Below are 14,029 nucleotides of genomic sequence, written 5' to 3'. Positions count from 1 at the left end.
GCTCAGTCTGTTGTCAGAATGCACCTGTTCTATGTCCCATTTCCTCAGGACCTCAGGAATTGACAAAATGCATTGATGTGAACTGATGTGAAAATTCTTATCTTAGAGAATTTATGTGACTTTTATCACAGGCCTCCTGGAAAAATAATGCTTGAGCTCAGGACTTAAATCCATTCCTCCAGAGGAGATTTCTGGCATTTTATCATGCTGAGAGGGTAGTACATTGGAATTGCTTCTGTACTCCATTTGGTTGCCAGCCAGTTATACCACCTGGGCAGCCATATGGTCTTGTAAATGAATGAAGAGTTTGTGTAAGAAAATCACTCCTTTGTACATCCTTTAGCAAGTGTGATTGAGGACCTACTAGGTGCCTGGTGCTGTGTTGTCAGGGGTTGATGTACAAAGACAAGTGTCTGAGTCTTTTGGGAAGAGGTGGACTTTTCTCACTCTCTGCACTCTGCTGAGTGCTAGAAAAGGGCAGAAGTGGGTATGGGGTGAAGAGGATGGATTTTAGGTTTGTAAAGAGGTAGACTGAGGCAAACAGCAGCTGCCCAATGCTGATGGAGAGTGAGAGTAAAGAACCAAAGATGGCGCCCAGGTTTTATTTTAGAAAATGGGGATGTAATGAGTTGTAGCTGCAGGGGGAGCCATAGCTACACAAAAGTAAGTCATTGTGTGAGCAAGAGCTGTGTATATTTGTATGAGAAAATGAGAGAATGTTGGGGGTTGGAGAAGCTAAATTTTTCAGTTTATAGGACTAATGACTTTAAGCTTAAAGAAAAGCAGGCTTCAAGATACCTCATGGATACTGACCAAGAACACAGTCAATATCACATTCTTGAACATTATCATAAAATTTCAATCCTGGGCGGCGCCTGTGGCTCAGTCGGTAAGGCGCCGGCCCCATATACCGAAGGTGGCGGGTTCAAACCCGGCCCCGGCCAAACTGCAACCAAAAAATAGCCGGGCGTTGTGGCGGGCGCCTGTAGTCCCAGCTACTTGGGAGGCTGAGGCAAGAGAATGGCTTAAGCCCAGGAGTTGGAGGTTGCTGTGAGCTGTGTGAGGCCAGGGCACTCTACTGAAGGCCATAAAGTGAGACTCTGTCTCTACAAAAAAAAAAAAAAATTTCAATCCTAAAAGCTTAGGCTTGGTTGTCTGTACAAGGTCAAATGTGCATAGTTGCTGCATTTCAAGCTCTTCTGACTAAAAAAAAAATAAAAACAAAAAAATACAAAAAAACAATATAGATAAAGACTGTAAGGACAATTGAGCACACGTGTCATTTGAATTTTATGTAATTTTCATGTGTCATGATACCTCCTTTTGATTTTTTTTTCAACCATTTAAAACTAGAAAATTAATTTTGAGGTCAAGGACTGTGCAAAAAAAAAAAAAAGGTAATGGGCCAAATTTGGCTCAGAGGCTGTAGTTTGTTGACCCTTTGTCTAAGACCATGATTAGAAGTTAATAGCTTTCTTGAGAGCAATAGGAATTTGTTGAGGATTTTAAGGAGATGAGAAGAGCAATAGGAATTTGTTGAGGATTTTTAAGGAGATGAGAGGAAGGAAGTTTGTGATGTTATTTCGTTCAAAATGAATGAAATTAAAAAACTATATATAGAATTATTTTACAAAATCACTTTGAAGGGGATCTGGAGAGGGCACCTGAGGAGTTTTGTATGAACACAGAGAAGCGCTGTAAGAGTTCAGCGCAGTGGTCCAAGCACAGGGCCGTGTTGGCTGGGTGAGGGTGGGTCCCTGGGGCGGAGGCCCGGTAGCTGCTTCTGTGCAGAGGGAACTAAGGAGGGCTCAGATAGCTCTGTTCCAAACCCTACTCTGGGTCTTTCTATACAGCTCTTCATTTGATGTCAAGCGCAAATCTCCACGTTCTCTCAAACATTCCTATTTCCAGCTTTAAAGACACCTGAAATTTTTGCTGTTCCAGTCCCATATTTCAGTAATGGCCTTGTCCCCAGAAAGCTCCTATTACCGAGGATATTGATACACACACAAACTGAAAGGATCAAATAATTTGTCATCTATAATTCGGCCATAATACTTGAGAGTAGAAAGCACGGCCTGAAAGAAAGGAATGATGGGTTTTGAGCTGGTGAAGAAAGAGATGAGCAGAGCAAACGCATGCTCCCTTGGGGACACTACGGCATAGGTCGCACAGGAGAAAATACATAATTATTGACCATTGTGGGCTGAATGGTGTCCCTCAAAATTCATGTGTTAAAGTCCGAATCCCTAGAATCTTAGAAAGTACTGTTATTTGAAGATAGGATGTTTAGAGAGGTGACTAATTCTACTAAACTTTACAGGCTAAATAACCCCCCCCCCCAAGTGGTGATTAAGTTATTATAAAATGAGGTCATCAAGGTAGGGCCTTAGGGCCCTAATCCCATCTGACTGGTGTCCTTTTATTAGGAGGGGATTAGGACACAGACGTGCACAGAGAGGAAATAGCGTGAAGACTCGTGGAGAAGGAAGCAGTCCACCGGCCAAGGCGGGAGACTTAGGGAAAGCCAATACCTTGACCTTGGCCTCTGGCCTCAAGGACTGTTAGGCTGTAGATTTGTGTTATTTAAGCCACCTGGCTTGTGGTATTCTGTCACGGCAGCCAGAACTAACTAGAGCTTGAGCAGAGAGGCCACTCGTTATATAGAGATGCTTTGAGCCAGAGTTGATTACTGTTACAGTTTTACCGAGGACTGGGACATTGAAGCAAGTTTTATGGTGTCACAATGCATTTTCTCTGTGCTTGTTGGGGGGAGTGGAAGCTGAAACACCTCTTCGGGAAAAGCTGTGGAGTGGGAACTGAAGAAAGCATCCGTAGCACACTCTAGCTAAGTGATTTGTAATCGTCTCACGCAATTGTCCATTTGTCAGGCTATTGCAACGACACTGCTGTTCTGTGTCAAAAGAAAGGTATGCCTGAGCATCATTTTCCCTGTTAAAGATGCTTCCAGACAGTCCATTACACCATTCTTCTGTTCTGTATTTTCAAGTCTCTATGGTTTTTCTAATAAAATATGAAAAATGCTTTGCAATTTGAGTTCTGCTTAAAATGATAGCCACAGTGGGAATTCCTCCTCCAAATTCCTCTTTCTTTCTTGCAGTCCACTTTTTTAAATCAAAATAAAAGAAAAAAAACTTTAATTTTTTTTTAAGACATGTGAGTGCATGGTCAAATGATTCAATGCTCCACGTGTTCTTGAGGCTACACAGAGTTAAAATGGGGGGAAAGAGAAGAGCACATGGCTGGATGGGTTGTCCTCCTGTCTCTCAGTCCCCAGCTCTGTCTTGTGTCTGCTGTGTTCTGCTCTGCACCCTGGGAGCTGAACTCAATGGATGGCTCTTGCCCTCTGCTCTCTGGTTGGTTTGACCAATGGAAGGCAGTAGAAGAGGAGAAAGGCAGGTATAGAGAGAGGTCTGGCCATTTGTCTGCCCCTGTCCCTGCATGCCTGCCATTGTCTGGAAGAGTCTCCCCCTGTGGCTAGAGTTCCTGTTAGTTAGTTCTAAGGACAGCACCTGTTCCCTCTGCCCCTCCATGGCTCCTGTCTCTTCTGTTGCTTGCCCCTGGATACTTCGGCACTCCTTGTTATTTCTCTCAACTCTGCCCACAGATCTGCAAAATAATCCTTCCATTAGACTGTTCCCAGGTAAAACTTTGGAGAATGTCAAAGTTGGGACTCAGGCTACAAGACACTCACGGCTCAGCAGACATTTGGGTTCTGGTACTAGACTCTGAAAGCAGTTCACAAGGATTCCAGCACACTTTGGTGTCTTTTCTCCCTCCACATACTTTATGGAGAGGGAATGTAGTCCTGGTCCTCAGCACTTCTCTCTAAGTTCTCTTGTACCTTTTAAATCACCCATGCACACGCATCCTTGGGGCTTTCACCAGGCACACGGGAAGGAGTGTGGATCAGGTTCCCCCTGTGAAACAATGACAGATGTATGTATCTAAGGATGCTCAGGTCAATGGTTAAAAATCAGCTCTGGTTGAGGTGGGAGGATGGAAAGCCCTGACTTGTGGTATTTGTTATTTTCTGTGCTGATTTTAAACCACAAGTGCAACCTCATTAAACATAAGTTGGGAAGAGACACCCTACAACCAGCAGCTCCTGCAAGTTGACACAAGCTGGTTCTGGCAGCCCACTGTTCATACCCAGTTCTAGACAGATTGAGATGAGCATGTTTACATTACAGTGGGAATTTAATAGGTTAAAACATTACCGTAGTTTACTGGGAAAGTCATTGTGGGAGTATTAATTAGTCGACAGGTGAACATAAATAGGACGCACAGGTGTGTTTGTGTTCTCAATGGAGAGCGCAACTGCTGTCCAGTCATTCCAGGGACTGCATGCGAGGGCCAGGCAGCCTCGTGATCCTAGACGCCTGGGACTTTGTCGCAGTTTCTGAACTACTGAAAGCATTGGCTTATAATTTGCAAATGTTTGCAAATAAAACTTCAGTTATAGCTTGAGGCTTATTTTCTCCATTCTCAAGTTTGTGTGTAATTAGCAACATGAGATGGGGGTGAAAAAAATTATCTAAAAATGATAGAACAACCAATTGTTTAACTTTCATTAAAGTTCTCTGAATTATATTCTTGAACTAAGCCCAAAATAATGTCACCAAATCTTGGAATCTAGAACCCAGGAGATAAGTGCATGAAAGAACAGTTAGGAAACTGCAGGCATTAAAGTTGTAGGACTTATAATCCCTAAGTTATAAGTACTTAAAACTGTGATGAAAACATAAATAGGTTCCAAAAGTGGTTAGAGAAATTCTGGACGAAAGGAGAGTATCAAACGTTATTTTGGAAAACTAGTTAAATTTTCAACTAAAACCAAACTTCTTAAAAAGTGAAATAAGTGCCAGCCATGGCCCCTTCATGTTATGTCTTTATTTATTTTTTTTTTTTGTAGAGACAGAGTCCCACTTTATGGCCCTCGGTAGAGTGCCGTGGCCTCACGCAGCTCACAGCAATCTCCAACTCCTGGGCTTAAGCGATTCTCTTGCCTCAGCCTCCCGAGCAGCTGGGACTACAGGCGCCCGCCACAACGCCCGGCTATTTTTTGGTTGCAGTTTGGCCGGGGCCGGGTTTGAACCCGCCACCCTCGGTATATGGGGCCGGCGCCTTACCGACTGAGCCACAGGCGCCGCCCCATGTTATGTCTTTAAATTAAACTTAAAAATCCAGTGCAGGACCAGATAGACCACTGGGAATCTATTCCAATATTTTTTAACTTGCTTGCAAGTTGCATTTCTACAATTACATGTTCCAGTATATGCATTAGTGGAACTTGGTGGTGTACCAAGAGTGGGGTGTCAGGCGTGGCTGGCTCTCTACAACAGTATAGAGATGCTTTGTCTAGAGAGGATTTAAAAACAAGAATAAAACTGACTACAAGTCAGCTGCTTTTTTATCAAGAGCTGGCAATTCTCAACATGGTATGTCCATGATAAAATACTCCTTGAAGGAAAACTGTAGTTGGTTTACGTACTGAACAATTTTTTATGATTATAACTAAGTTTTAATCATCTATATATCCACTTCAAATTCATGTATATTCACCACTTGCCCCTTAGTAAACATTATATACTACATGGTAGCTAACTCAGAAAATCCCCAACTAGTCTGCGACGCCCCAGCACATGTAGCTTTAGCTATAAATTCTTGCTCCTTAGTATGTTTATAACCGTGTGGTTATCTTCTTCTTATTATTTTTTTTCCAAAGTCTCAAAAAATAGACAACTAATATTTAAAAATAAAAATAAAAGATAATTTCAAAAAACAGATCATGCCAAATCTTATAGACAATAGCAAAAGAAGAAATACTTCAAAATCATTCTACTTCATCTGGATACACCTGATATGAAAATCGGAAAAAATATATATTATTATAAAGGGAAATTACAAACATATTTCACTTATAAATGAGGATGCAATATCCTAAACAACATATTAACAAGTTGAATGAAAATTTAATGTTCAAGTCATGTACTTTCATCAAGAGTAAATGCAATTTATGTGCGAATTAGTCATTCTTTTCTTTTCTTTTCCTTTCCCTCACCGCATCCCTCCTTCTCTCTCTGTCCGCTCACCCCTTCCCTCATGCCCCACCACGCCATTAATTGTCTTCATATCACAGTTGAATCATAGGGAACCATAAGAAAAATGGCATGTTTATTTTTGACATGCTGTGCTCCCTCACTAGGCACATAGTGTCAGGAGATTGCTGTTTATTTATCACAGATCTATCACTGTTATCTGAGGATCTTGTGGAAAGTTCCTGGTGTCTCCAGGCTGCTACCCTACAGCGTCACAGGTGGGCAAGAGATGGCAGGCTTGAAACTCTCCTTCAAGTGTGTAAAGGTGAAACCTAAAATAGTCTATGCAATTTGAAGTTTTGGAAATCTCAATGTGAACTGTTTCTGTATTTGTGATATTTTTCCCTCACTGCTTTTGAGCACATATAAATTATAGGACTGGACTCAGCATTCTCTGATAGAACTTTCTGTGTGCCTGGAAATGTTCTGTATCTATGCCGTTCAATACAGTAACTACCAGACCCATGTTGCTACGGAGCAGTTGAAATGTGGCTGGAGGGACTAAAAACTGAAGTTTTAATTGAATTCATTTTAATTTGAATTTAAATAGTTTCATGTGGCTAGTGTCTGTCATAATTGGACAGTACAGATCTAAACTCAATCTATTTTTTCCTCCAAAGTCTCTGTAAAAATTAATTCATAAAATGGCCATAATGGGAACAAAGTCTGCACAACTTTTATATTAAAATGTATTATTTTCATTACCTAGCCAACACTGGTTTTATCTTTGTTATTATTTCATACACAAATTCTGTGACTCTCCAATAATCTATGCTTAAAGGAACCCATTGTGAATTATGGTCTTTGCACCCTTTAAGCATCTATCACAGAATCCTGCAGCCTATAGGAGGCATTGATAAATAATGATTGACTCATAATGCCACTGTAATGATTCCAATTATATATGTACGATGTATATAGTTGAAGCTCATATTTAAAAATTCTGCACTTGTGAATTTGTCTAGTCATGAAAGTTTATCTGTCACCCCCAGATCAAAACTTGCTGGGCTTTTGTGGTCATTTGCAGACGTGTGCAGACAGTGACAGATTTGAGTTGCTTGTGCATGTTCCCAGTTGAGGGCAAACAAGGCCATGCTCCGCCTTCTTGTTTCAAGTCTCATATGTACACGGGTATCCTTTATATAGTCTGTTTATATATTTTTTGTGCTTTTTGTTTCAATGTTTAAAATGCCCCCTAGCATAGTGCTGACTGTGCTTGCTAATGTTCCAAAGCCCAAGACAGCCAGGGAGGGCCTTGCGGAGAAATTACGTGTGTTAGATAAGGGGCATGCCGTCTTCAAGTACAGTGCTGTTGGATACGAGTTCCATGACCATGATTCAACAATGTGCATTACATGAGGAGTATTTAAACAGATACACAAATAAAACAATGTTATATATTGATTAGTTCAGAAAGATGTTGTGAACAAAGACTTATAGGAACCTGACCCCATATTTCTCGTTAGGAGTAATGCTTCTGTATTCATTAATTCAGGGTTTGCAGAGACTTTGCAGAACACAAGTACAACACAATAATGAGACTCTACACAGCATATATGTGTGTGTATACATATATATACACACTCAAAATCTGGGGTGTATGGACCAAGCTCATGACTTTATAAGCCAACTATGCACTTTATTCTGAGTCTGAGGAAGGACTGATTGTAGTAGGGGATTTGCAGGGGAGAAATCTAATAGAAGTGAGGGGAGAATCTAATGGAAGCCTTGTCACTGTTTCTACTGCCTGTGATCACTGCCATCAATTTCCTTTGTAGCTTCCTTTCCATTCTTTGGACTCCAACTCTGCATAGTTATTTTTTGCTGTAGGCTTTGGGATAGGGAGAAGGTTGAAAGAATGCCTGACAGCCTGTGCTGAGTACAAAAGCATGGCCAGAGTTCCTGAGTTTCATCCTAGTGAACTTTATAACAAACCTCAATGTCATTCCTCAGTGATATCACTTTTTCCAACATAATGCCCATCATTTTTTTTTACTCTCCATCTGCTCTTATTTCAGTGATTGTGGTTGTGCTGGTCAGTAGCAGATGAAATAAGCACCCTGCAGTCTTCAGTCTGCGCTAGTTCAGCAGCAAGCGCAGGGAAACTAGGTCCCTTTGAATCACGTTGTCATTTTTATCTGCCCCAGAACACCTCATCTTTGAAAGGAATAAAGGCAAGAGCCAAGAGTGGCTTTAGTAATTGTGAATTCTTCATTTATAAATTAAGATTTGGAGGATTTAATTGAGAAACAGAATCTGTGAGAAGGTATAGGGCTGTACTAGAGAACAAAATAGCTATTTTTCCAACACTCTCCTTAGGTTAAGTAACCTCTGTTAAACCCAGAAGAAATTTGGATGGAAGCTTGCTGCTTCTTGAAGAGGTACAGTCAATTTAAACCAAAATTAACTCCCATCTCAGATAAACTATAATGCTATCTTTCATTTATATAATAATAAAGTTTATCAGTCCTGAAAACTTTCTAGAAAATCAACCCATTCTTCTGATTGCCAGCATTAAAAACAAAAAACTGGCCTTCTCTCCCCCACAGCCTGCCTGTATCAACATGTATGAAATGTGAATGGTCATAGCTGACTGGGTAACTTTATGGTTAGCTAATTTTGGTGCCCTTATCTCTCATGTTAGATGCAGTCATGATATGTACGTTTAGCATTCACTTACCTGGGAATTGACAATTTGCCAGGACAATAAGCAGCTGCCATTTTATTTGTATCCACTAACCATATTTTATTTATTGAGGACATTTTTTTCCTTGGTAAAAATGCATATATCTTTTTTACTTGTGACTTGTTTTTATTTTAGGAGGGCATCTGCTACTTCGTTTAAGTCTGGAAATAACTTCAAAAGTTAGTTGTCAAAATTTGTCAGCAGTCCTCATTCTCCCTTCTGTTTCTCTTTCTCCCCTAACATTCTTGAAGCTGGGTAAGCATTAAGCCGTAATTTTCTAATTTCATATTCTTTTTCTTAAAAAGGATCCCTCCTCCATCTCTCCACAATGGTCTAAGCTTCAAGTCCCACAACACTTGGGTCCATCTCCGCCCCTGTGGCTACCTGGATGAGCCTTAGTCCTGTGTGTCCTTCCCACCCACCCTCCCACATAGGCAGCCTCTTCTGGCCTAGGTTGCTAAAGCTGTCCCAGCTGGAGTCTGGAGTCTGCTGGCTGCTATTAGAACCAGGAAGAGCTGATGTTCTAGTTCAAAGGCCTGCCAGGCTGGAGAATGCTCTCTTACCTCAGGGGTTCTGTTCAGGCTTTCAATTGAATAGAACACCCATATTATAGAAGGCAATTAACTTTACTCAGCATATTGATTTCAATATTAATCTCACGCAAAACATCCTCACAGAAACACTCAGGATAATGTTTGGCCAAACATCTGGGCACCCAGTAGCCCAGTCAGCTTGACAAAAAAAAGTAACCATCATATTCTATCAACCTAATTAACTTATTTCCATGGCTGGCCCATCTATATCTGGTTTCACAATGACCCATTTTTGTTGTTTTTTTTTTTGAAAAGTATATATGCAATTCTATTTTAGTAAGCATTACTTGAAAAGTTACTCTGTCTTATAAACAAAAGGTACAGAATAAAGGGGAAACATAGTTATCATCTTGTGTTTGAGAAATTTGTCCTCTAGGTGTAACCCCGTGATTAACCTACTCACTGAAACACTTCAGTGAGAATTCAGAGGCCAATGATTCCATTCAGCTGAGTGTATAGATTCCAAGGGGGGAAGCAGAGTTCTTTTCAGAGAGAAATACTTGGGAAAAACTTCAGGTGAGTTTTGAAGCTAAATTAAAAACAAAGCAAAACAAAATACCATAGCAATTGACTTGAAGGGGACTGGGAAGGGAGGATTCCTGTCAGCCATGAACAATATCTACACAGATGCTGAAAAACAGTCCAGAGGCCTGGTTGATTGATGAGCTGGGGCCATGATGGAGCTGAAGAAACTTCTGAAAAACAGGTAAGGTGGGCTATGGGTCAGCATGATACGAATTCAGTGTAGTTATGGGGCAGTTTAAAATTGAGGGGTGGTTCCTCACAGAAGAGAACTGACATTTAATAGGGACTTCTAAGTGAACTAAAGGGAATAACAGCTTTGTACAATAAACAGGGTTTTTCCTACAGTATTTTTTCCTCTTTCAAAGACCTGAGAGAGTTGTTCTTTATAACATTACCCTGCCTGCCATTGAAAACTATGATTTTTTTCCTTAGGCTAATTGAGAATCTAGCACATAAAAACATAGTCATTTTGACCTTGAAATAGCATATATTATTATGCCTCATGTTGTCTGTAATATCTATGGATTTCCAATTTTAATCTCCTTTTCTATGTCAATGGTTTCAAACTCCTCTTCAAGAATACCACTGGGGGAGGGGAAGAGAAAAGTCCTGCTTTACAAGTTGGGCTTTTGTCTAAAAAGTTGCTTGAAGACAGAGGTTTTTTTTTTGTTTTTTTTTTTTTGAGACAGAGTCTCACCTGTTGCCCCAGGCTACAGTGCCCTGGCATCATCATAGCTCACAGCAACCTCAAACTCCTGAGTTCAAGCAATCCTTTTGCCTCAGCCTCCCTGAGTAGCTAGGACTACAGGCGCCCGCCACAAAACCTGGCTAGTTTTCCTATTTTTAGTAGAGATGGGGGTCTCACACTTGCTCCAGCTGGTCTGGAACCCCTGAGCTTGAATCCACCCACCTTGGCCTCCCAGAGTGCTAGGGTTACAGGCATGAACCACTGCGTCCCCTCAAGAAAGAAATTCTTGATTTGGAAACACACAAACCAAAAGTCGTGACCATAGGTTAAAAATAATAGTTGCCAAGAAAATAAAAACTAGGTTAATAAAGCTCAGGAGAGAATGTGAATGCCTGTGTGGGAGGGAGGTGAGGAGCGAGGGAAGAGGAGAGAGGTGCTGCAAAGAGATTGTTTGATTTGCCAGAACATTTGGATACAAAATCTTATCCATTTTATCTACACAACACAAGAGGAAACACAAGGTAGCTGTCAGCTTTGTGGGGTCAGAGCAGAGACCAAAGAAGTTAACATTTTAATTTTTCTCATTTCTATCTCGCCTTGCTTTCTGTCCAACCTCACTCTCCTCATGTTCCTATGATTTCAATTGTTATTTTTGTGGCTAGAAATTGGTTTCAGACCTTTTGCCAGCTCTATTTCCAGACCTATTTGCTGCACCCCCTCATCCTCTTTCCATCTAAATTGGTGGCTATCATACTATCACACCAATCAGTGGATATCACCCCATCCTGGGGTGATTTTTGCCCCCCAGGAGATATTTGACAATAGTAATGAAATTTTTGTTTGTCACAACAGGGAAGCACTACTGGGATGTAGTGGGAAGAGGGGGGGATACTGCTAACTAGCGCGTAGGGCACAGGAGAGCTGCCACAAAGAATTATCTAGCTCCAAATGGCAGTAGTCTGAGGTTGGGAGCCCTGGTCTAAATAGATCTCGCAAGCCTAGTTTTGTATTCGCTGTCTGATTGGCTGTCCATTTTTCAGTGCATTCCTTGCTGAAAAAACAAAAGGCAGCATCTGTGATCTCAGCAGAAAAACATGCATGCAAGTGTTTAGCCTTATTTTAAATTAAAAGTTCTGCTCCTCTTGTAAGTACTCTTAACATATTGAAATCAAATCATTCCCGTGCTTGCAAGAAACATTAACTGGGCCCTTTTTTCCCCCAAAGAGAAAATACTAATTAAGGAATTTCTAAGCAGCGAGAGTAGCAGAACTCAGAAACACCACATTAAAAGGCAATTTTGTGCTTCACACCTTTTCTTTGTTGACCTTTTGCATGGGATTGTTGACAATTCTCATCTGATGCTGATTCTTTGAAAAGCAGAGGACAGTTTACATAAAATTCCCCCACCTGCTCCAGTGTCAATGCTGACACCCATTCCCAAGTTTGTCCTTACCAGATTCAAGGAGAACCTCCAAGTGGGGGCAGCAGCCTCTCTGAAGGCAGCAAATTGAGTGTCAGAGTGTGAATGGGTGCTCAGCCAAGTCTCAGTATATCAAAGGGATCCCTGCACTACTCCCAGTAGCCAGGGTAGGGAATGAACCCCAGTGTCCACCGCCAGATGAGTGGATAAGGAAGGGGTGCTGTATATACATGGTGGAGTACTATTTGGCTGAAAGAAGGATGAAATCCTGTCATTTGCAGCAACATGTATAGAACTGGAGGTCATTATGTTAAGTGAAATAAACCAGCCACAGAATGAAAAACATTGCATATCTTCACAGATGTGTGGGAGCTAAAGCAGTTGCCCTTATGGGAGGAGAGGGTAGAATGAGAGTTATAAGAGGCTGGGCGGGTGTGTGTGTGGCTGTGGGGGTGGTGAAGAGAGGCTTGTTCATGGGTACAAACATACAGTCAGATAAGCTCCAGTGTTCACTAGCACAGGAGGGTGACTACGGTTAACAACAATATATTGTATATTTCTTTCTTTTTTTTTTTTTTTGAGACAGAGTCTCACTTGGTTGCGCTACTGGGTAGAGTGCCGTGGCATCACAGCTCACAGCAATCTCAAACTCTTGGGCTCAAGTGATTCTCTTGTCTCAGCCTCCCAAGTAGCTGGGACTACAGGCACCTGCCACAATGCCCAGCTATTTTTAGAGATGGAATCTTGCTCTTGCTCAGATGGGTCTCAAACTCCTGAGCACAGGCAATCCACCCATTTAGCCTCCCAGGGTGCTGGGATTACAGGCCTGAGCCACCACACCTGGCTTTACTGTAGATTTCAAAAGAGCTAGAACAGAAGACGTAAAATGTTCCCAACACAAAGCAATGATAAATGTTCCAGGTGATAGGTAGTCCAGTCACCCTTATTTGATCATTACACATTGTATGCAGGTATCAAAGTATCACATATGCCCCATGACTATGTACAAATTCTATGTTGTCATTAAAAAACTTAAAAAAAAAATAATTCCCTTTATTCTAGTGATGACTAACATTTTCTCCCTGTCCACCTGGGATGCTCCACCTGATAAGAGCTTAGGAACGTAAGTAAAGGGGGCGCGATGGTTACTGATGGCATTTGCAATAACAGAAGGCTTTGCAACATTAAAAATTAAATTTCTTACAAGTAGAGAGATGTTCAAAACAGTCCACTGAGAACAAATTGTTTGCTTAACTTCAAGTTTGCGTGACCTTGTTTTGACATCGTGTGTACCCATTTATCAGCCTCATGATGAGAAATTTTTCATCAGCTCCTGCAAAATATTTTGACTACAACGAAAACTGATATATCTTGTTTTGTTTAGGTGGATTGGGAAACAAAACCATGTGAAAATCTCAGGGACAGAAACGAAGCCGTCATGGATTAATGTTTGCTTTTAATTCCAGAGTTCCCCTGGTAAGGGTCAGTATTCAAAAACTGGAAATACAAGCTGCTTTAATCCCCAAAGGTAGTTTAAACATGTTTATATATAAACTCTGTGATTTACAGACCTGTCCCTGAATTTTTACAGTGTGCTTTGGAGTCTCAGTTCTTGAGAAGCTATAAAACAGGGCAGCTCCTCGCCTGCAGACTAGGTACAGTATGTACAGTAGACCTCTGTCCCTTTCAGACTGTGCCAGCCTGAAATGCGACTGCACCACGGTCGATAGCCTTGGTGCCATAAAAGAAGGAATGTCCAGAGATCAACCCTGGGCCCTTTGATAAAGAGACCTGACCTAGAATAAAGAAATCCCAGTCAGCCTGAGTAATCCTGTAATCAGAGAAATCACCAGGCAATTGGACTCTTAGCCACTGGCATGCGGGGGCCAAGTCCACTCAGGTAACCAGGCAGCCTTTTCCAGATCCTCCAATAGGCAAGGGTGGAGAGTGACCCATAAAAGCGAGGCCTGCGGCTGGGTGCATTTTATAATTAGC

Source organism: Nycticebus coucang, chromosome 5 (genome assembly GCF_027406575.1).
Source record: "Nycticebus coucang isolate mNycCou1 chromosome 5, mNycCou1.pri, whole genome shotgun sequence".
Lineage (NCBI taxonomy): Eukaryota > Metazoa > Chordata > Mammalia > Primates > Lorisidae > Nycticebus > Nycticebus coucang.
The sequence above is the reverse complement of the archived record's forward strand: the minus strand, read 5'-3'. Positions refer to the sequence as shown.